Source organism: Dermochelys coriacea, chromosome 8 (genome assembly GCF_009764565.3).
Source record: "Dermochelys coriacea isolate rDerCor1 chromosome 8, rDerCor1.pri.v4, whole genome shotgun sequence".
Taxonomy (NCBI): Eukaryota; Metazoa; Chordata; order Testudines; family Dermochelyidae; genus Dermochelys; species Dermochelys coriacea.
This window is the reverse complement of record NC_050075.1, coordinates 46208944-46229561: the sequence shown is the minus strand read 5'-3', so window position 1 is coordinate 46229561 and position 20618 is coordinate 46208944. Positions and strand designations below refer to the sequence as shown.

Below are 20618 nucleotides of genomic sequence, written 5' to 3'. Positions count from 1 at the left end.
CTGCCCCCTATAGCCCCCGAACCCCTCTCCGAGGGCCCTCATGCCCCCAAATCCTGCCCCCTATAGCCCCCCAAACCCGTCTCCAAGGGCCCCCGCGCCCCCCAAACCCTGCCCCCTATAGCCCCCGAACCCCTCTCCGAGGGCCCCCACGCCCCCCAAACCCTGCCCCCTATAGCCCCCAGAACCCCCTCCGAGGGCCCCCACGCCCCCCAAACCCTGCCCCCTATAGCCCCCGAACCCCTCTCCGAGGGCCCCCACGCCCCCCAAACCCTGCCCCTATAGCCCCCGAACCCCTCTCCGAGGGCCCCCACGCCCCCAAACCCTGCCCCCTATAGCCCCCGAACCCCCTCCGCTCGGGGGACGCGCTCTTGCCCGGCCCCGCTCACCGCTCACCGCTCCGGGCCGGCTGGGAAATGGCCGGGGCTGCGAGGAGGGGCCCAGCAGCGACTCAGCTGCTCTATCGAGCACTCGGCGCTCCCGGCAGATGCGGAGGCGAGCGCCGAGTGATCGATTCCCAGCCCGCTGAGTCCTACCGGCTTCCGTCCCAGCTGGGAGGGTGAGAGTCTGGGGCCACGGCCCTGTGGGGCTGGCTGGAGAGGGGGCGGGAACGGAGCCCTGGGGAGCGAAGGGGAGGGGAGCTGGCTGGGGAGGGGGCGGGATACTTAAATTAAATCCACGTGTAAAAGTTTGCAAGCTTGAGGCCTTAGCTTTTATCCTATGTGGACCCATCAGTACAGGCCAAAGAGAGGCCCCGCCACCAACTAGTCTTTCTTGCAGGATAATATAGAAGTTGAGTTGCTTTACCTCGCGCAACTTAACGTTTGACACCGGAGAAAGCAGTCCCTCTGTTGGAACCCTAAATTGCTCTGTAAGCAATTAGCTACAATCCTGAAGGGTGCAAGTGTCTCATATCCTACTACAGCAAAGACAGAGAAGGTCTGAGACTTGTGTCCTACAGCTCGGGCTTTGAATAAAAGTTAGTCATTCTGCAGTCGGTTTGTGTGAACACATATTATATACGTGGAATTTGTCAAGTAACATCACAGATAATAAGAGCTACATTTTTCTATGTCAGTAGTTCTGATGATTCGATGTTTTTAAGTATCAGAGGGGTAGCCGAGTTAGTCTGTATCCACAAAAACAATAAGGAGTCCGGTGGCACCTTAAAGACTAACAGATTTATTTGGGCATAAACTTTCGTGGGCAAAAAACCCACTTCTTCAGATGCATGGAGTGAAAATTATAGATACAGGCATAAATATATGTTGGCACATGAAGAGAAGGGAGTTACCTTATAAATGGAGAACTAATGTTGACAGGGCCAATTCAGTCAGGGTGGATGTGGTCCACTCCCAATAACTGATGAGGAGGTGTCAATACAAAGAGAGGGAAAATTGCTTTTGTACTGAGTCAGCCATTCCCAGTCCCTATTTAAGCCCAAACTGATGGTATTAAGTTTGCAAATGAACTGTAGCTCTGCAGTTTCTCTTTGAAGTCTGTTTTTGAAGGTTTTTTTTGTTGAAGAATGGCTACTTTTAAATCTGTTATTGAGTGTCCAGGGAAGTTGAAATGTTCTCCTACTGGCTTTTGAATGTTACCATTCCTGATGTCTGATTTGTGTCCATTTATCCTTTTACATAAAGACTGTCCGGTTTGGCCAATGTACATGGCAGAGGGGAAATTGCTGGCACATGATGGCATATATCACATTAGTAGATGTGCAGGTGAATGAGCCCCTGATGGGGTGGCTGGTGTAGATATGGGGACAAAGAAGGCAACAGGGTTTGTTACAGGGATTGGTTCCTGGGTTAGTATTTCTGTGGTGTGGTGTGTACTTGCTGGTGAGTATTTGCTTCAGGTTGGGGGGCTGTCTGTAAGTGAGGATTGGCCTGCCTCCCAAGGCCTGTGAGAGTGGGGGATCATTTTCCAGGATAGATTGTAGATCGTTGATGATGTGCTGGACAGTGATGGCCAGTGGGGGCTGTACGTCATGGCCAGTGGTGTTCTGTTATTTTCCTTGTTGGGCCTGTCCTGTAGTAGGTAACTTCTGGGTGCCCGTCTCGCTCTGTCAGTCTGTTTCCTCACAGGTGGATATTATAGTTTTAAGAATGCTTGGTAGAGAACTTGTAGTTGTTTGTCTCGGTCTGAGGGATTAAAGCAAATGCGGTTGTATCTTAGGGCTTGGCTGTAGTCAGTGGATCGTGTGATCTGTCCTGGATGGAAGCTGGAGGCATGTAGGTAAGTATAGTGGTCAGTAGGTTTCCGGTATAGGGTGGTGGTTTTGTGACCATCACTTATTTGCATTGTAGTGTCCAGGAAGTGGATCTCTTGTGTGGCCTGGTCCAGGCTGAGGTTAATGGTGGGGTGGAAATTGTTAAAATCCAGGTGGAATTCTTCAATGGCCTCCTTCACGTGAGTCAATATGATGAAGATGTCATCAGCATAGCATAAGTAGAGGAGGGGCGCTAGGGGACGAGAGCTGAGGAAGCATTGTTCTAAGTCAGCCATAAAAATGTTGGCATACTGTGGGGCCAATGTTTCAATGTTTTTATGCTACTTTCTCTAGGCCCAAATCCTCAAAAGTATTTAGGTGCTTGATTCCCATTGAAATCAAGGGGAATTAGGTACCTAAATACCTTTGAAGATCTGGATTTTCAGGCTTTTATCAGTGAAACCCCAGTCCATATTAATAGACTCAAAAGATTTTAAGGCCAGAAGTGATCGTTAGATCATTCGAGTGCAGGGAAGGACAAACTTTTTCGCTCGAGGGCCACATTGGGGAATAGAAATTGTATGGTGGGCCATGAATGCTCACAAAATTGGGGTTGGGGTGCGGGCTTTGGGCTGGGGATGAGGAGTTTGGGGTGTAGGAGGGTGCTCTGGGCTGGGATCCAGGGATTCAGAGGACAGGAGGGGGATCAGGGCTTGGGAAGGGGTGCAGGTTCCGGCTGGGGGTGTGGGCTCTGGGATGGGGCTGGGGATGAGAGGTTTAGGGTGTATGAGGGTGCTGGGATCGAGGGGTTTGTAGAGCGGGAAGGGGATCAGGGCTGGGGCAGGGGGTTGGGGCACGGGGAGAGGCTCAGGGGGTGCAGGCTCCAAGCAGCGCTTACCTCAAGCAGCTCCCGGAAGTAGTGGCATGTCCCTTCTCCGGGTCCTACGTGGAGGCATAGCCAGGTGGCTCTGCACGCTGCCCCACCCACAGGCATCGCCCCTGCAGCTCCCATTGGAGCACATAGGAGCTGGAGTGGGGCCATACTGCAGCTTCCGGGAGCCACGTGGTGCGGCCCCCGACCCAGCGCCCCAGCTAGAGCTGGGCAAAGCCGCTGGTGCAGCCCCTGACCCAGTGCCCTGGCCGGAGCAGGGCTGAGCACATGGTGTGACCCCCAGCCAGAGCGCCACAGTGAGGCCGAGTGCTGGTCCAGGCCCCAGCCGGAGTGGGGCCAAGCCGCGTGGTACAGCTCACAGGCTTGGCTTAAAATGGCTCACGGCCCAGATCCGACCCATGGGCCGTAGTTTGCCCACCCCTGTTCTACTGTGACCTGTATAACATGCCAGAGAATTTCATCCAGTTACACCTGTATTGAGCCTACTAACTTGTATCTGACTCAAGTACGTCTTCCAGAAAGGCTCCAGTCTTGATCGATAGGCACCAACTCCATGGGTACTCTGGGGCTGGAGCACCCATGGGAAAAAAATGGTGGGTGCTGAGTACCCAACAGCAGCCCCGCAGATCAGCACCTTTCCCTCCCCCCAGCGCCTCCCACCCACCGGGAGCCCAGCCAATGAGCGCCTCCTGCCCATCACGATCAGATGTTCCGTGGTATGCAAAAGGCACTGGGAGGGGAGCAAAGTTGGGAAGAGGCAGGGCAGAGCGAGGACAGGAAGAGGTAGAGGTAGAGGGCTTGAGGGAAGGAGTGGAGAGGGGATGGGGCCCAGGACAAAGCAGGGGTCGAGCACTCCCTGAAACGAAAAAGTCAGCGTCTGTGTCTCGATCTGAAGACTTCAAGAGATGGAGAATCATCACTTTCCTTAGTAGTTTGTTCCAATCACCAATATAAATATTGGTAAATATTTGTTCCTTATTTCCAATTTGAATTTGTCTGGCTTTAACTTCCAGGCTTTGGTTCTTGTTCTTCCTTTCTCTGCTAGATTAAAAAGCCCTTTGGTGCCTGGATTTTCTCAGTGTAACGGCACTTAGACACCCTGATCAATTCACTTCTCAATTTTATTTTTGATAAAAACTGAATAGATTACATAAGAACGGCCATACAGGGTCAGACCAAAGGTACATCTTGCCCAGTATCCTGTCTTCCAACAGTGGCCAGTGCCAGGTGTCCCGGAGGGAATGAACAGAACAGGTAATCATCAAGTCGCCCATTCCCAGCTTCTGGCAAACAGAGGCTAGGGACACCATCCTTGCCCATCCTGGCTAATAGCCATTGATGGACCTATCCTCCATGAACTTATCTCGTTCTTTTTTGAACCCTGTTATAGTCTTGACCCCTTCACAACATCCTCTGGCAAGAAGTTCCACAGGTTGACTGTGCGTTGTGTGAAAAAATACTTCCTTCTATTAGTTTTAAACCGGCTGACTATTAATTTCATTTGGTGACTTGTAGCTCTTGTGTTATGAGGAGTAAATAACACTTCCTTAGTTACTTTCTCCACACCAGTCATGATTTTATAGACCTTTATCATATCCTCCCTTAGTTGTCTTTTTCAAAGCTGAAAAGTCTCAGTCTTATTAATCTCTCCTCATACTGAAGCTGTTCCATATCCCTAATCATTTTTGTTGCCCTTTTCTGAACCTTTTCTAATGCCAGTATATCTTTTTTGAGATGGGGGATCACATCTGTATGCAGTATTCAAGATGTGAGCGTACCATGGATTTATATAGAGACAATATGATATTTTCTGTCTTTTTATCTATACCTTTCTTAATGATTCCCAATATTCTGTTTGCTTTTTTGATAGCCGCTGTAAATAGAGTGGATGTTTTCAGAGAACTATCCACAATGACTCCAAGATCTCTTTCTTGAGTGGTAACAGCTAATTTAGACCCCATCATTTTATATGTATAGTTTGGATTATGTTTTCCAATGAGCATTACTTTGCATTTATTAACACTGAATTTCATCTGCCATTTTGTTGCCCAGTCATTCAATTTTGAGAGATGCTTTTGTAGCTCTTCACAGTCTGCCTGAGACTTAACTATCCTGAATAGTTTTGTATCATCTGCAAATTTTGCTACCTCACTGTTTACCCCTTTTTCCAGATCATTTATGAATATGTTGAATAGGACTTGGCCCAGTACAGACTGCTGGGGACACCACTATTTACATCTCTCCATTCTGAAAACTCACCATTTATTCCTACCCTTTTTTTCCTATCTTTAACATGTTTCAGAGTAGCAGCCGTGTTAGTCTGTATTCGCAAAAAGAAAAGGAGTACTTGTGGCACCTTAGAGACTAACAAATTTATTTGAGCATAAGCTTTCGTGAGCTACAGCTCACTTCATCGGATGCAGTCGGTGGAAAATACAGTGGGGAGATTTATATACACACACAGAGAACATGAAACAATGGGTTTTATCATACACACTGTAAGGAGAATGATCACTTAAGATGAGCCACCAGCAAGAGGGGGGGAAGGAGGAAAACTTTTCATGGTGACAAGCAAGGGGGGCCATTTCCAGCAGTTAACAAGAACATCTGAGGAACAGTGGGGGGTGGAGTGGGGGGGAGAAATAACATGGGGAAATAGTTTTACTTTGAGTAATGACTCATCCACTCCCAGTCTCTATTCAAGCCTAAGTTACATAGAGACTGTCCAGTTTGACCAATGTACATGGCAGAGGGGCATTGCTGGCACATGATGGCATATATAACATTGGTAGATGCGCAGGTGAACGAGCCTCTGATAGTGTGGCTGATGTGATTAGGCCCTATGATGGTGTCTCCTGAATAGGTATGTGGACACAGTGGGCAACGGGCTTTGTTGCAAGGATAGGTTCCTGGGTTAGTGGTTCTGTTGTGTGGTGTGTGGTTGCTGGTGAGTATTTTCTTCAGGTTGGGGGGCTGTCTGTAAGCAAGGACGGGCCTGTCTCCCAAGATCTGTGAGAGTGATGGGTCGTCCTTCAGGATAGGTTGTAGATCCTTGATGATGCGTTGGAGAGGTTTTAGTTGGAGGCTGAAGGTGATGGCTAGTGGCGTTCTGTTATTTTCTTTGTTGGGCCTGTCCTGTAGTAGATGACTTCTGGGTACTCTTCTGGCTCCATCAATCTGTTTCTTCACTTCAGCAGGGGGGTACTGTAGTTGTAAGAATGCATGATAGAGATCTTGTAGGTGTTTGTCTCTATCTGAGGGGTTGGAGCAAATGCGGTTGTATTGTAGAGTTTGGCTGTAGACAATGGATCGTGTGGTGTGATCTGGATGAAAGCTAGAGGCATGCAGGTAGGAATAGCGGTCAGTAGGTTTCCGATATAGGGTGGTGTTTATGTAACCATCACTTATTAGTGTCCAGGAAGTGGATCTTGTGTGGACGGGTCCAGGCTGAGGTTGATGGTGGGATGGAAATTGTTGAAATCATGGTGGAATTCCTCAAGGGCTTCTTTTCCATGGGTCCAGATGATGAAGATGTCATCAATGTAGCGCAAGTAGAGTAGGGGCATTAGGGGATGAGAGCTGAGGAAGCGTTGTTCTAAGTCAGCCATAAAAATGGTGGCATACTGTGGGGCCATCCGGGTACCCATCGCAGTGCCACTGATTTGAAGGTATACATTGTCCCCAAATGTGAAATAGTTATGGATGAGGACAAAGTCACAAAGTTCAGCCACCAGGTTAGCCGTGACATTATCGAGGATACTGTTCCTGACGGCTTGTAGTCCATCTTTGTGTGGAATGTTGGTGTAGAGGGCTTCTACATCCATAGTGGCTAGGATGGTGTTTTTAGGAAGATCACTGATGGATTGTAGTTTCCTCAGGAAGTCAGTGGTGTCTCGAAGATAGCTGGGAGTGCTGGTAACGTAGGGCCTGAGGAGGGAGTCTACATAGCCAGACAATCCTGCTGTCAGGGTGCCAATGCCTGAGATGATGGGGCGTCCAGGATCCGATGAAGTGAGCTGTAGCTCACAAAAGCTTATGCTCAAATAAATTTGTTAGTCTCTAAGGTGCCACAAGTACTCCTTATCTTTTAACAGTTTTAACAATCCATGAGAGGACCTTCCCTCGTATCTCATGACTGCTTACTTTGCTTAATAACCTTCGGTGAGGGACCTTATCAAAGGCTTTCTGAAAATCTAAATACACTATATCCACTGGATCCCCCTTGTCCACATGCTTGTTGACCTCCTCAAAAAATTATAGTAGATTGGTGAGGCATAATTTCCCTTTACAAAAACCATGTTGACTCTTCCCCAATAAATTATGTTCATCTATGTGTCAGACAATTTTGTTCTTTACTATAGTTTCAACCAGTTTGCCCAGTACTGAAGTCAGGCTTTCTGGTCTGTAATTGCCAGCGTCACACCCTTTTTAAAAATTAGCGTCACATTAGCTGTCCTCCAGTCATTTGGTACAGAAGCTGATTTAAATGATAGATTACAGACTACAGTTAGTAGTCTTGCAATTTCACATTTGAGTTCCTTCAGAACTCTTGGGTGAACACCATCTGGTCCTGGTGACTTATTACTGTTTAATTCATCAATTTGTTCAAAAACCTCCTCTAATGACACCTCAATCTGGGACAGTTCCTCAGATTGTCACCTAAAAAGAATGGCTCAGGTTTGGAAATCTCCCTCACATCCTCAACCGTGAAGACCAATGCAAAGAATTCATTTAGTTTCTCCACAATGGCCTTATCATCCTTGAATGCTCTTTTAGCATCTTGATTGTCCAGTGGCCCCACTGGTTGTTTAGCAGGCTTCCTGCTTCTGATGTACTTAAAAAAATGTTTGCTATTATTTTATAATATAAATCAAGAATTCATAGATTCATAGATACTAAGGTCAGAAGGGACCATTCTGATCATCTAGTCCGACCTCCTGCACAGCGCAGGCCACAGAATCTCACCCACCCACTCCTATGAAAAACCTCACCTATATCTGAGCAATTGAAGTCCTTAAATCATGGTTTAAAGACTTCAAGGAGCAGAGAAGCCTTCCTCAAGTCAACCATGCCCCATGCTACAGAGGAAGGTGAAAAACCTCCAGGGCCTCTCCAATCTGCCCTGGAGAAAAATTCCTTCCCGACCCCAAATATGGCGATCAGCTAAACCCTGAGCATATGGGCATGATTCACCAGCCAGATACTACAGAAAATTCTTCCCTGGGTAACTCAGATCCCATCCATCTAATATCCCATCTCAGGGGATTAGGCCTATTTACCCTGAATATTTAAAGATCAATTACTTACCAAAATCCCATTATCCCATCATACCATCTCCTCCATAAACTTATCAAGTAGAATCTTAAAACCAGATAGATCTTTTGCCCCCACTGCTTCCCTTGGAAGGCTATTCCAAAACTTCACTCCTCTGATGGTTAGAAACCTTCGTCTAATTTCAAGTCTAAACTTCCTGGTGACCAGTTTATACCCATTTGTTCTTGTGTCCACATTGGTGCTGAGCTGAAATAATTCCTCTCCCTCTCCTGTATTTATCCCTCAGATATATTTATAGAGAGCAATCATATCTCCCCTCAACCTTCTTTTAGTTAGGCTAATCAAGCCAAGCTCCTTAAGTCTCCTTTCATAAGACAAGTTTTCCATTCCTCGGATCATCCTAATAGCCCTTCTCTGTACCTGCTCCAGTTTGAATTCATCCTTTTTGAACATGGGAGACCAGAACTGCACACAGTATTCTAGGTGAGGTCTCACCTGTGCCTTGTATAATGGTACTAAAACCTCCTTATCCCTACTGGAAATGCCTCTCCTGATGCATCCCAAAACCGCATTAGCTTTTTTCACAGCCATATCACATTGGCAGCTCATAGTCATCCTATGATCAACCAATACTCCAAGGTCCTTCTCCTCTTCCGTTACTTCTAATTGATGCGTCCCCAACTTATAACTAAAATTCTTGTTATTAATCCCTAAATGCATAACCTTACACTTCTCACTATTAAATTTCATCCTATTACTCAAAAAGAAAAGGAGTACTTGTGGCACCTTAGAGACTAACAAATTTATTAGAGCATAAGCTTTCGTGAGCTACAGCTCACTTCATCGGAATGCATCCGATGAAGTGAGCTGTAGCTCACGAAAGCTTATACTCTAATAAATGTTTTAGTCTCTAAGGTGCCACAAGTACTCCTTTTCTTTTTGCGAATACAGACTAACACGGCTGCTACTCTGAAACCCATCCTATTACTGTTACTCCAGTTTACAAGGTAATCCAGATCCTCCTGTATAATATCCCGATCCTTCTCTGAATTGGCAATACCTCCCAGCTTTGTATCATCTGCAAACTTTATTAGCACACTCCCACTTTTTGTGCCAAGGTCAGTAATAAAAAGATTAAATAAGATTGGTCCCAAAACCGATCCCTGAGGAACTCCACTGGTAACCTCCCTCCAGCCTGACAGTTCGCCTCTCAGTAGGACCCATTGCAGTCTCCCCTTTAACCAATTCCTTATCCACCTTTTGATGTTCATATTGATCCCCATCTTCTCCAATTTAACTAATAATTCCCCATGTGGCACGGTATCAAATGCCTTACTGAAATCTAGGTAAATTAGATCCACTGCATTTCCTTTATTTAAAAAATCTGTTACTTTTTCAAAAAAGGAGATTAGGTTGGTTTGGCACGATCTACCTTTTGTAAAACCATGTTGTATTTTGTCCCATTTACCATTGACTTCAATGTCCTTAACTAATTTCTCCTTCAACATTTTTTCCAGGACCTTGCATACTACAGATGTCAAACTAACTGGCCTGTAGTTACCCGGATCACTTTTTTTTCTTTTCTTAAAAATAGGAACTATATTAGCAATTCTCCAATCATTCGGTACTATTCCTGAGTTTACAGATTCATTAAAAATTCTTGCTAATGGGCTTGCAATTTCAGGTGCCAATTCCTTTAATATTCTTGGATGAAGATTATCTGGGCCCCCTGATTTAGTCCCATTAAGCTGTTTCAGTTTTGCTTCTACCTCAGATATGGTAATATCTACCTCCATATCCTCATTCCCATTTGTCATGTTACCATTATCCCTAAGATCCTCTTTAGCCTTATTAAAGACTGAGGCAAAGTATTTGTTTAGATATTGGGCCATGCCTAGATTATCTTTAACCTCCACTCCATCCTCAGTGTTAAGTGGCCCCACTTCTTCTTTCTTAGTTTTCTTCTTATTTATATGGCTATAGAACCTTTTACTATTGGTTTTAATTCCCTTTGCAAGGTCCAACTCTACTCAACTTTTAGCCTGTCTCACTTTATCCCTACATGTTCTGACCTCAATTAGGTAGCTTTCCTTACTGATCCCTCCCATCTTCCACTCCCTGTATGCTTTCTGCTTCTTCTTAATCACCTCTCTAAGATGCTTGCTCATCCAGCTTGGTCTACAACTCCTTCCTATGAATTTTTTCCCCTTTCTTGGGATACAGGCTTCCGATAGCTTCTACAGCTTTGATTTATAGTAATCCCAGGCCTCCTCTACCTTTAGATCCATAAGTTCTTCAGTCCAATCCACTTCCCTAACTAATTTCCTTAATTTTTGAAAGTCAGCCCTTTTGAAATCAAAAACCCTAGTTGCAGATTTATTTTTGTTAATCCTTCCATTTAGTTTGAACTGAATTAGCTCATGATCACTTGAGCCAAGATTGTCCCCTACAACCATTTCTTCTATGAGGTCCTCGCTACTCACCAAAATTAAATCTAAAATGGCATCCCCTCTAGTCGGTTCAGCAACTACTTGATGAAGGAATCCATCAGCTATCTCATCTAGGAAAATCTGAGCCCTATTATTATTACTAGCACTGGTCCTCCAGTCTATATCTGGGAAGTTAAAGTCTCCCATGATCACGCAGTTTCCATTAGTATTTACTTTATTAAAGACATTAAAAAGGGCTCTATCCATATCCAAATTAGATCCCGGAGATGTATAGCACACCCCAAGCACTATCGTAGGAGAGGCTTTACTAGTTTTCTTCCCCAATTGCCTCTCCTCTTGTGGGTTCCAGGACTAGCTGCTCCAAGAAGCAGTCATTTAAGGTGTCAAGAAACTTTATCTCTGCATCCCGTCCTGAGGTGATATGTACCCAGTTAATAGGGGATAGTTGAAATCCCCCATTATTACTGAGTTTTTTATTTTAATAGCCTCTATAATCTCCCTGAGCATTTCACAGTCACTATCACCATCCTGGTCAGATGGTCGGTAATAGATCCCTACTGCTATATCTTACTATTCGAGCATGGAATTACTATTCCGTAGAGATTCTATAGTACAGTTTGGTTCATTTAAAATTTTTACTTCATTTGATTCTATGCTTTCTTTCACATACAGTGCCACTCCCCCACCAGCACGACCTGTTCTGTCCTTCCGATACATTTTGTACCCTGGTATTACTGTATCCCATTGATTATCCTCATTCCACCAAGTTTCTGTGTGCCAATTATATCAATATCCTCATTTAATATGAGATACTCTAGTTTACCCATCTTATAATTTAGACTTCTAGCATTGGTTTATAAGCATTTTAAGTGCTAGCAATCTGGTTCCATTTTGGTTTAGGTGGAGCCCACTCTTCCTATATAGGCTCCCTCTTTCGCAAAAGTTTCCCCAGTTCCTAATAAATCCAAACCCCTTTGTAAGTCTCCCACTTTTCTCTAGCTCTCGATCCTGCATTGTGATCTGTGCGGGTGACGTGCTGTGTTTAAATGGAAATCCATGAACTCAGTGCAGATCCATGTTGGCACAGCAGTCCATCTGCATGGGTAGCTATTGTAGGAGGAGGGTTCCAGTAGTTTTTGTTTGTATTTTAACTGTGTAGATCACATTTAAGAAGCCTGTATCTTCTTCCTTACTTATCTACACAGGACTGTTCTCCAAAAAGTTATCCCGCAGCGGTATGCTGCCATTTCCAGCAATCACTTTATTTGTCTTTAGAAAAAGGAGATTGAAGCATTTCCTCTTTGCGGAAAACACATATGACAAATCCATAAACTTTTCAAAATGATACCTGCCAAAAGAAAGGTCCAATTTGGGGCTTCCTGACTTAGAGGGATGTGTTTAAAGTACTGCAGTTTTCAGAGCAAGTTGCAGTTGTACTGGAAAGCAGGATGCCTTGGGCATACTTACAACAACCTCCCACAATTGGTCTGCCTCTAACTGCAGTCATTGTTATAAATCTGCTTTTTGAAAATACACTTTTGAGATTCTGATTAGTTGGGTTGTTTTTATAGAAGCAGAAAACAAGTCTAACATGAATCTACTGGAAGATTATTTTTTAAATTTTTTTTTTGCAGGCAAAGGCATTAATGCCATAAAATAATTCTCCATCTGTTATTTTGTCAAGTATATGAGCTTCTCTCTCATCAGTGTATGCTAAGTGTCTGTTTATGCCAATGTAATTATAAAGCACCCTTTCCCTCTGTTTTCAGTAAACTGCAATTGAACATTTGGCTACTGTCAGAATGTGTGAATAACAGATCCTCAACTGGTGTAAATCCATCAATGGATATGCTGATTTGGATCTTGCTGCATCTCTTCTGAACAGATATTTTTGGCAGAGGCATTAGTGTAGCCTATAGGATGGTTCAGGTTAAGAAATTAGTAGAAGTTAAGTTTGGGGGCTAAATTAACCTAAGTGTAGAGGAGGATGGGAAATAGAAGTTGCTAATGTGAGAAAAGACAAAGAGAAGTTGGAGACAGAGTGTTATGGGAAAGTAGAAGTGAGCAAAGCTGTGACCCAAGGTTATATTACCATTATGTTTTGGTTATAACTGGTTTGAGTGAAGTTTGTAATGGGTGTTTTTGAGAATTGTGAATGTTTTATTAAAATGCTAGCTTGTATTGATAGTCTGGGAAGGACATTCGTGCAGATGTTAATTTAAATAATATGTAATGTAAAGAGCCAAGAAGATGGTGGAAGTATAATTATGGTAAAGAGCAGTTTAATGTTAATTAATGTTATAATGGAGCATAAAAGGAGTAGTTTTGCTAAATTGTGAAAGAGCTCCAATAAACATTGAAAGGGTACCGGAAGGTTCCATGATTATAAAGCTCTATTTCACTCTCATCAGTGGACTGATCACCTATTGACACACCATTTCATTTTTGAGTGTGAGTATAATAGTAGCATGTATTTAAACAGCAATTGCATGCTGTTTGCTTTACTAATAATTTTTCTTTGTAATAAAGTTTGGTTGTATAGAAGTGTTACCTAGTGATCTTCTACTAAATAAATTTTCTGTAACTGACCCTAGAGGTTTGAACTAAGTTGGGTTTTATTTGATTGCACCCTTATCTTTAACAACTGAATATTAATTGGGAACATGTCAACAGAAAGGTTACAGAAGGTTAACTAACTTTCCTGTGCTTTTATATATTACAAAACAATTTAAAATCATCATTGAAATATAGCCTCAGGAAAACCCCTTGTGTAATGCTTTTAATGGTTTATTTTTGTGTAACTACACTGACATTTTAACTCCCTGCAATCAGTTTCTTTCACCCTAGTTTCCCAGAGCACTGTATCAATAATGGTAAATCGAGGCACACAGAGATTAAGTGATTTGTCCAAGGTAACATATAAGATGAGTGTGAGAGTCAGGAACAGATGCCAAGAGTCCTGACTCACAGACCTCTGCTCTAACCACTAGACTATACTCCCACACTTTCATCAGTGGGAACTTTTTCTTTTACTCAATGTACATAAATATGCAACTTAAGCATTGCAATTCCTGCAAGTGTTTAGAGGGGAGATTGTTTCTGAATAACCTGAGTTTGGTGGACCCATAGTATTAGCTGAGTCTTGTATCTTTGGTCCAGATCCTCATATTTAGGTGCCTATCTCCCAATGGACCTCTGAGAATCTGAGCCTTGTAAATTCCCAGTCCTTGGAGGGATTTATGAATGTTACACGAACAGGTGTCAGGGTTAGTTTAGAGTCTTAGACACAACAAATCCTGCATCTTGGCAGGGGGATGGACTAGATCAGTGGATCTCAGCAAGAGGTCCAGACCCCCTGGGGGCCACAAGCAGGTTTCAGGAGGATCACCAAACAGGGCCAGCATTGGACTTGGCTGGGCTCAAAGCAGAAAGCTGAAGCCCCACCGCAGGGGGCTAAAGTCCGGGGCCCTGAGCCCCGAGCCCCGCCACTCGGGGCTGAAGTCAAAGCCTGAGCAATATAGCTTCATGAGGGCCTCCCTGTGGCATGGGGCCCCAGGCAATTGCCCTGCTTGCTACCCCCTAACGCCGACCCTGTCTTTTATATGCAGAAAATCAGTTATTGTGACACAGGTGAGCCATGGAGTTTTTATAGCATGTTGGGGGTGCCTCAGAAAGAAAAATGTTGAGAGCTCCTGAACTAGATGACCCTTGCGGTCCTTCTAGCCCTACAGTTCTTTGATTTCTAGGATATTCTTGAGCACCTTCTATTGACACCTTACCTATTAACATACTATTTCTGTATATACAGACATCTCTCTTTCACTGAACACTTCTATTAACACGGCTTCTAAACCCCATTTTACTCACCCTGAAAAGAGTAAGCAAAACCAGAGGCTACAAATTGAATGGAGCCAGATGATTCCACAAAAGCAGCCTTTTTTTCTCTTCTCCTTTGTTTCCATCTTTCATCCGGAGAAGGCTTTGAAAACAAGCTGTGAGTGTGCAAACTTCCAGAGGCCTGTGCTGTTTTGGTAGGCAATTTCTCCAAATTTCTGAGGTTTTTAAAGATGAGGGAGCTCTGAATTTTCCACTCCTGAGTTCTAAGAAGAATTCATTTTGTTCTAGTCATGGGAAATCTTCCAGTAATGACCCAATACGTTGCATATGCCTGCTCAGCAAAGCTGAAAGGAATAAACTTGTGGCTAATTTCCTTCCCATCCCAAACTTAGCATCAGTTTGATGGGACCTTGCTCTGGCCCTTTGCACGGGGTGAATTCCACCCTGTACACCTCCAACCACTACCATTTGTACAGCTCAGATTCCATCCAGGAAAGGGCAATGAGATGCAGCCAATGCTGCAGATCTAACAAAGGACTGGTCGGGGGGCTGGGGTAGGGGGTCAACACGAGAGAGGTGTTCATTTGCCACCAACAGTGTGACCCAGGGTGTCTGGGGCAGCCCACACTGGACATGCCAAGTAAGGGCAGGCTGCAAAAAGGAGAGCAGATTCTCCCAAGACTGGTGAGTAACACTGAAGTTAAACTCGCCAACCCATCTGATACCCCATATTGATTATCGAGAACCAAAAAACAAAAAAGGAATCACACAGCCCTCTTATTGCATTCCAGTTCTCAGCACGTAGGTCCCAGTACAGTCAGCAGGTAGGTCCAGTACAGTGAGAAGTTATTTAAAAACTCTGCTCACATATACAAAATATTCTTCTGATCCCAAAGGGCCAGTCACATTACCAGGCCAATATTGGTTTAGATCTTACCCAAAATACCATGCTGCCAGTCAATCCTTTAGTGTCTAAAACTGAAGGTTTATTATAACAAAAAAAGAAAGAACAAAGGGAGTTGTTAAATGGTAAAGCAGTCACATTCATACACAGACTTCAAAGTCCATATATCAGGTTCTTAGCAGTATTGGTGAGTTTGCTGGCTTGAAAGTCCTCTGGAACACATCCACAGCTTGGATGGGTCATCCAGTCCTTTGTTCAGAGCTTCAGTTTGTAGCAAAGTTCCTCCAGAGGTAAGAAGCAGGAATGAAGACAAAATGGAGATGATGCTGTAGCTGCCTTTTATATTCCTTTTGCCATGCGGCTTGTACTTCCTTTATTCCAAACACAAGCTGTCCAGCACATGGCAGGGAAAAACCTTAGAATTCTGTCCATAGGGATGCCCCTGCATGCCTTGCTGAGTCACAAGGTGTAGTTAGTGACCCTTTCAATGGGTTCATTGTACAGCTGATGTCCCTTGACGGGCCATCAAGCAGGCCTAGTGCTGGTGTCACCCAGAAACACAGCACAAGTTTGGAAATACAGATATACTATACATATCTATAATTCACAATACAAAGGTGATACAAACATGAACAAGATTATCATATTTGGCAAATAACATTTTCACAGATACCTCACATGGCATATCTGGTCAGATTTCTTGCAGTTTTACAAAATTGGTATTCATAATATCATGAAGTGTTTCCCATAGTCCATACAGCGTCACAAGCAGTATTGCCAACCTCAAGCTTTCAAAAACCATAAGCCAGGCCTCCACAAATCATGATATTTGGGGGGTTCATTATATTTGCCTTCTGGTTCCAAGCCTTTCGGTTACTCTTATAGGCACTGACTCCATGAAAAATTAACGGGTGCTTAGCACCCACCGGCAGCCAAGCTCCCACCTATTCCCCCACTCCGCAGCACTTCTCTCCCCTGCTGGTGGCCCCGCTGATCACTCCTCCCCCACCCTCCCAGCACCTCCCGTCCGCCACGAATAGATGTTTCGCTGCGTGCAGGTCGGCTCTGGGAGGGAGGGGGGGAGGAGCCAGGAAGAGGTGGGGCAGGGAAGGGAGGGCTTGGGGAAGGGGTGAAGTGGGGGGCCGGATGGGAAGAGGCAGAGTGGAGGTTTGGGGGAAGGGGTGGAGTGAGGGCGGGGCCCGGGGAAGAGGGGATGGGGTTGAACACTCCCAGGGTAGAGGGGAAATCAGTGCCTATGGTTACTCTTGTTTCATGTTTTCCAGCTTTTCTCAACAGCCGCAAGGATTAGAAACTTCCTTTTCTTTTATATGAAAGCTGAGATTCCCATGGAAACTCATGACTCCAGGAACTGGAACTTTAAAACACCAAGTATCATGACTCATGATAAAATTGTGAGTTGGCGATTCTCTTGGGAACATTGATGGAGGTGAGTCAAGGGAAGACAATCCTTTTTCCCAGTCCTCTTTCTCCCATTTATTTCTGTAGACTTGGAGTTCCGCATCCCAATCTCTGCAAGCTCTTTATTTTTAATACACTTCCCCTCCAATGTTGCAGTTGTGCTGTTCTCTTCCCCTAGTTATTTATATGGGAAGGGAAATCCAGCCTCCTACCCACATCCTTCCCAGATCAACACACAATAGAAAAAAAAGGATGGTATAGTGGTTAGGGCACTGACTAGATGGACAAATAGGAGACCTTGGATCAGTTTGCTGCTCTGCCACAGAGTTCCTGTGTGACCTTGGGCAAGTCACTTAGCCTCCCCGCCCCTGTTTCCCCATCTGTACAATTCCCTACCTCACAGAGTGTTGGGAGGATAAAGACCTTAAAAATCAAGAGGTGCTCAGCTACTACAGTTATGGGAGCCATACAAGTCCCTAAGATTAATACAGTCAGCGTGGTGTCCCTGCAGCTTTTTACTTTTATCACCTAAATCTTTTGTTTTGCAAAAGAAACTTCTCTTTTAACAGAGATTTCTTTCAGAATTGAGGCCCACTTCAGAAAAATGTGGCCACTTGCACCATGTCGGTCGTCCCATCTCAAAAAAGATATATTGGAATTGGAAAAGGTTCAGAAAACAACAACAAAAATTATCAGGGCTATGGAGCAGCTTCCATATGAGGAGAAATTAATAAGACTGGAACTTTTCAGCTTGGAAAAGAGACAACAAAGGGGGGATATGATTGAGGTCTATAAAATCATGACTGGTGTGGGGAAAGTAAATAAGGAAACATTATTTACTCCTTCTCATAACACAAGAACTAGGGGTCACCAAATGAAAGTAATGGGCGGCCAGTTTAAAACAAACAAAAGGAAGTATTTCTTCACACAACGCACAGTCAACCTGTGGAACTCCTTGCCAGAGGATGTTGTGAAGGCCAAGACTATAACAGGGTTCAAAAAAACACTAGATAAGTTCATGGAGGATAGGTCCATCAATGGCTATTAGTCAGGATGGGCAGGGATGCAAAACCAGGCTCTGAATTGTCTCTAGCCTCTGTTTGCCAAAAGCTGGGAATGGGGGATGGGTCACTTGATGAGTCCTGCCCTTAGGAAGGAAGAATCCTATACACCACTACAGGCTGGGGACCAACTGACTAAGCAGAAGTCCTGCAGAAAAGGACCTGGGGATTACAGTGGATGAGAAGCTGGATATGAGTCAGCAGTGTGCCCTTGTTGCCAAGAAGGCCAATGGCATATTGGGCTGTATTAGTAGGAGCGTTGCCAGCAGATGGAGGGAAGTGATGGGCTGAGACACATGACTTATGAGAAGAGGCTGAGGGAACTGGGGTTATTTAGTCTGCAGAAGAGAAGAGTGAGGGGTGATTTGATAGCAGCCTTCAACTACCTGAAGGGGGGTTCCAAAGAGGGTGGAGCTCAGCTGTTCTCAGTGGTGGCAGATGACAGAACAAAAAGCAATGGTCTCAAGTTGCAGTTGGGGAGGTCTAGGTTGGGTATTAGGAAACACTATTTCACTAGGAGGGTGGTGAAGCACTGGAATGGGTTACGTAGGGAGGTGGTGGAATCTCCATCCTTAGGGGTTTTTAAGGCCCAGCTTGACAAAGCCCTGGCTGGGATGATTTAGTTGTTGTTGGTCCTGCTTTGAGCAGGAGGTTGGATTAGATGACCTCCTGAGGTTTTTTCCAACCCTAATATTCTATGATTCTATGACTACCTGTTCTGTTTATACTCTCTGAAGCACCTGGCATTGGCCACTGTTGGAAGACAGGACACTGGGCTAGATGGACTATTGGTCTGACCCAACATGGCCATTCTTATGTTCTTTTGCACCTCTTCCCCAAAAAGGAGAATTCCCAGTCCAAAGACTTATGGATAGCCCCATGCTAGCTCTAGTAAATTACATGTGGGATTCGGATACATATCCAGAAAGTCTGGGAATTGTGGATTCTTAACAATTTGTCTTTCAGGCATCCTGCTGGAACGTTGAATTCAACCCCTCTCCACTATAAATCACCATTCTTGAGACCCCAGACTGCAGCCGTCATCTCTTTGGGCACAAAGGAATGGCTGAGAAAAGTCCTTGGAGCCCAGAAAAGGCCCCATTTAGTCAGTTTTATGTAATGATGGAAACATTGCTACAGTCTTTCAGCTAGGGATCTGGAATTCATGCCTGATTCACCTCCTCCCAATTTCTGGGCAATGGATGAGCTGAACATGCATTAGATCTGCAGATCATGTTAGGCCAGGAGATGTTAGGAACCCCAGTGAAGGCAGAGAAATAAGATAAAGGGAGTTAGTGAGGTTAGAAATATGAGCTGGAAGCAATTAAATGGAATCTGACCTAGAACAATGCAAGCGGATACATCTGGGGGGATAATTCCCCAAGCTATGGCACCCAACTGGTGAGTGGATTGCCTTGCTCCCCATAATGCTCCTTTATTTTGCAGTAGACTTCATAGGTGCCAACTTTCCAATGTACCAGGGAACGCTTGACCCCTGGCTCTGCCTCAGGCCCTTCCCCCACTCCACACCTTACTCCAAGGCCCCAACCTGCCCTGCCTCTTCCCGCCCCTGCTCCATCCTCGCCCCTCCTCTTCCCCCCCGTTCCGCCTCCTCTCCCCAGCGCACCATGCCTTCACTCCTCCCGCTCCCTCCCAAAGCCTCCTGCATGCCTCAAAACATCTGATCATGACAGGCAGGAGGCCTGGAAGAGAGGGGAAGGCGCTGATCAGTGGGGCTTGCTGGTGGGCAGCAAACACTGGGGGTCAGGAAGGAACTCATGAGGAGGGGCTGCCAGTGGGTGCTCAGCACCCACCATTTTTCCCCTGTGGGTGCTCCAGCCCCAGAGCACCCAGGGAGTCGGTGCCCATGGTAGACTTGAATGTTTTAACTGGGTCCCTCTGTGTGTGCGTTTCAAACAGCTCAGCTCTCCAAGGCTGCATGAGATTAGAATCTCTGACAGGCTTTCAAAAGAGTCAGTCTCAGAAACTAGTCTAGCATCATTGTTTCCATGGGGAAGCAGTAATGCATGACACATAGTGCAATGATGAGCCCCCACATGCTCCCGTGTCTCTGGCACTACTCTCTTTCCAGGGAGGAGTGAGGTACCAAGGCACAGAAAGGGGGCCTGGTTCTTGGGCAGCTATCAACCACCTAACCCAGGGGTTCTCAAACTTGGGGTTGGGACTCCTCAGGGGGTCACAAGGTTATTACATGGGGGGTTGCGAGCTGTCAGCCTCCACCCCCAACACCGCTTTGCCTCCAGCATTTATAATGGTGTTAAATACATAAAAAAGTGTTTTTAATTTATGGGGAGGGGGGTCGCACTCAGAGGCTTGCTGTGTGAAAGGGGTCACCAGGACAAAAGTTTGAGAACCACTGAAACAGAATGGCTCGCTGGGCCTGTGCAGCGTAATGTGGAAATAACTCCACTAGATGGAGCATGTAGTGTTTCTGTAGCCATGTTGGTCCCAGGCTATCAGGGTATGTCTGCACTACGAAATTAGGTCGAATTTATAGAAGTCGGTTTTGTAGAAAGCGTTTTTATACAGTCGAGTGTGTGTGTCCCCA

The 20618-nt window shown here is 45.1% G+C and overlaps 1 protein-coding gene and 1 long non-coding RNA gene across 6 annotated transcripts in view; one reads left to right on the top strand and one right to left on the bottom strand.

The window, feature by feature from the left end:
- LOC119860687 (vesicle-associated membrane protein 4) overlaps nt 1-681 on the bottom strand; it is a 76759-nt gene extending 76078 nt beyond the window's left edge. For 2 of the 5 annotated variants that reach the window (XM_043520398.1, XM_043520399.1), the window contains exon 1: nt 394-560. The gene's annotated coding sequence lies outside the window, so the exon portion shown is untranslated. Of the gene's footprint in view, nt 1-386 lie in introns of all 5 variants that reach the window. The other 3 variants (XM_038414712.2, XM_043520400.1, XM_038414711.2) reach the window with 3 other exon arrangements.
- Nucleotides 522-20618, top strand: LOC119860688. The gene is made up of 3 exons (XR_005294607.1): nt 522-556; nt 16853-17016; nt 19016-20618. It is a non-coding gene; the product is annotated as an uncharacterized LOC119860688 (long non-coding RNA).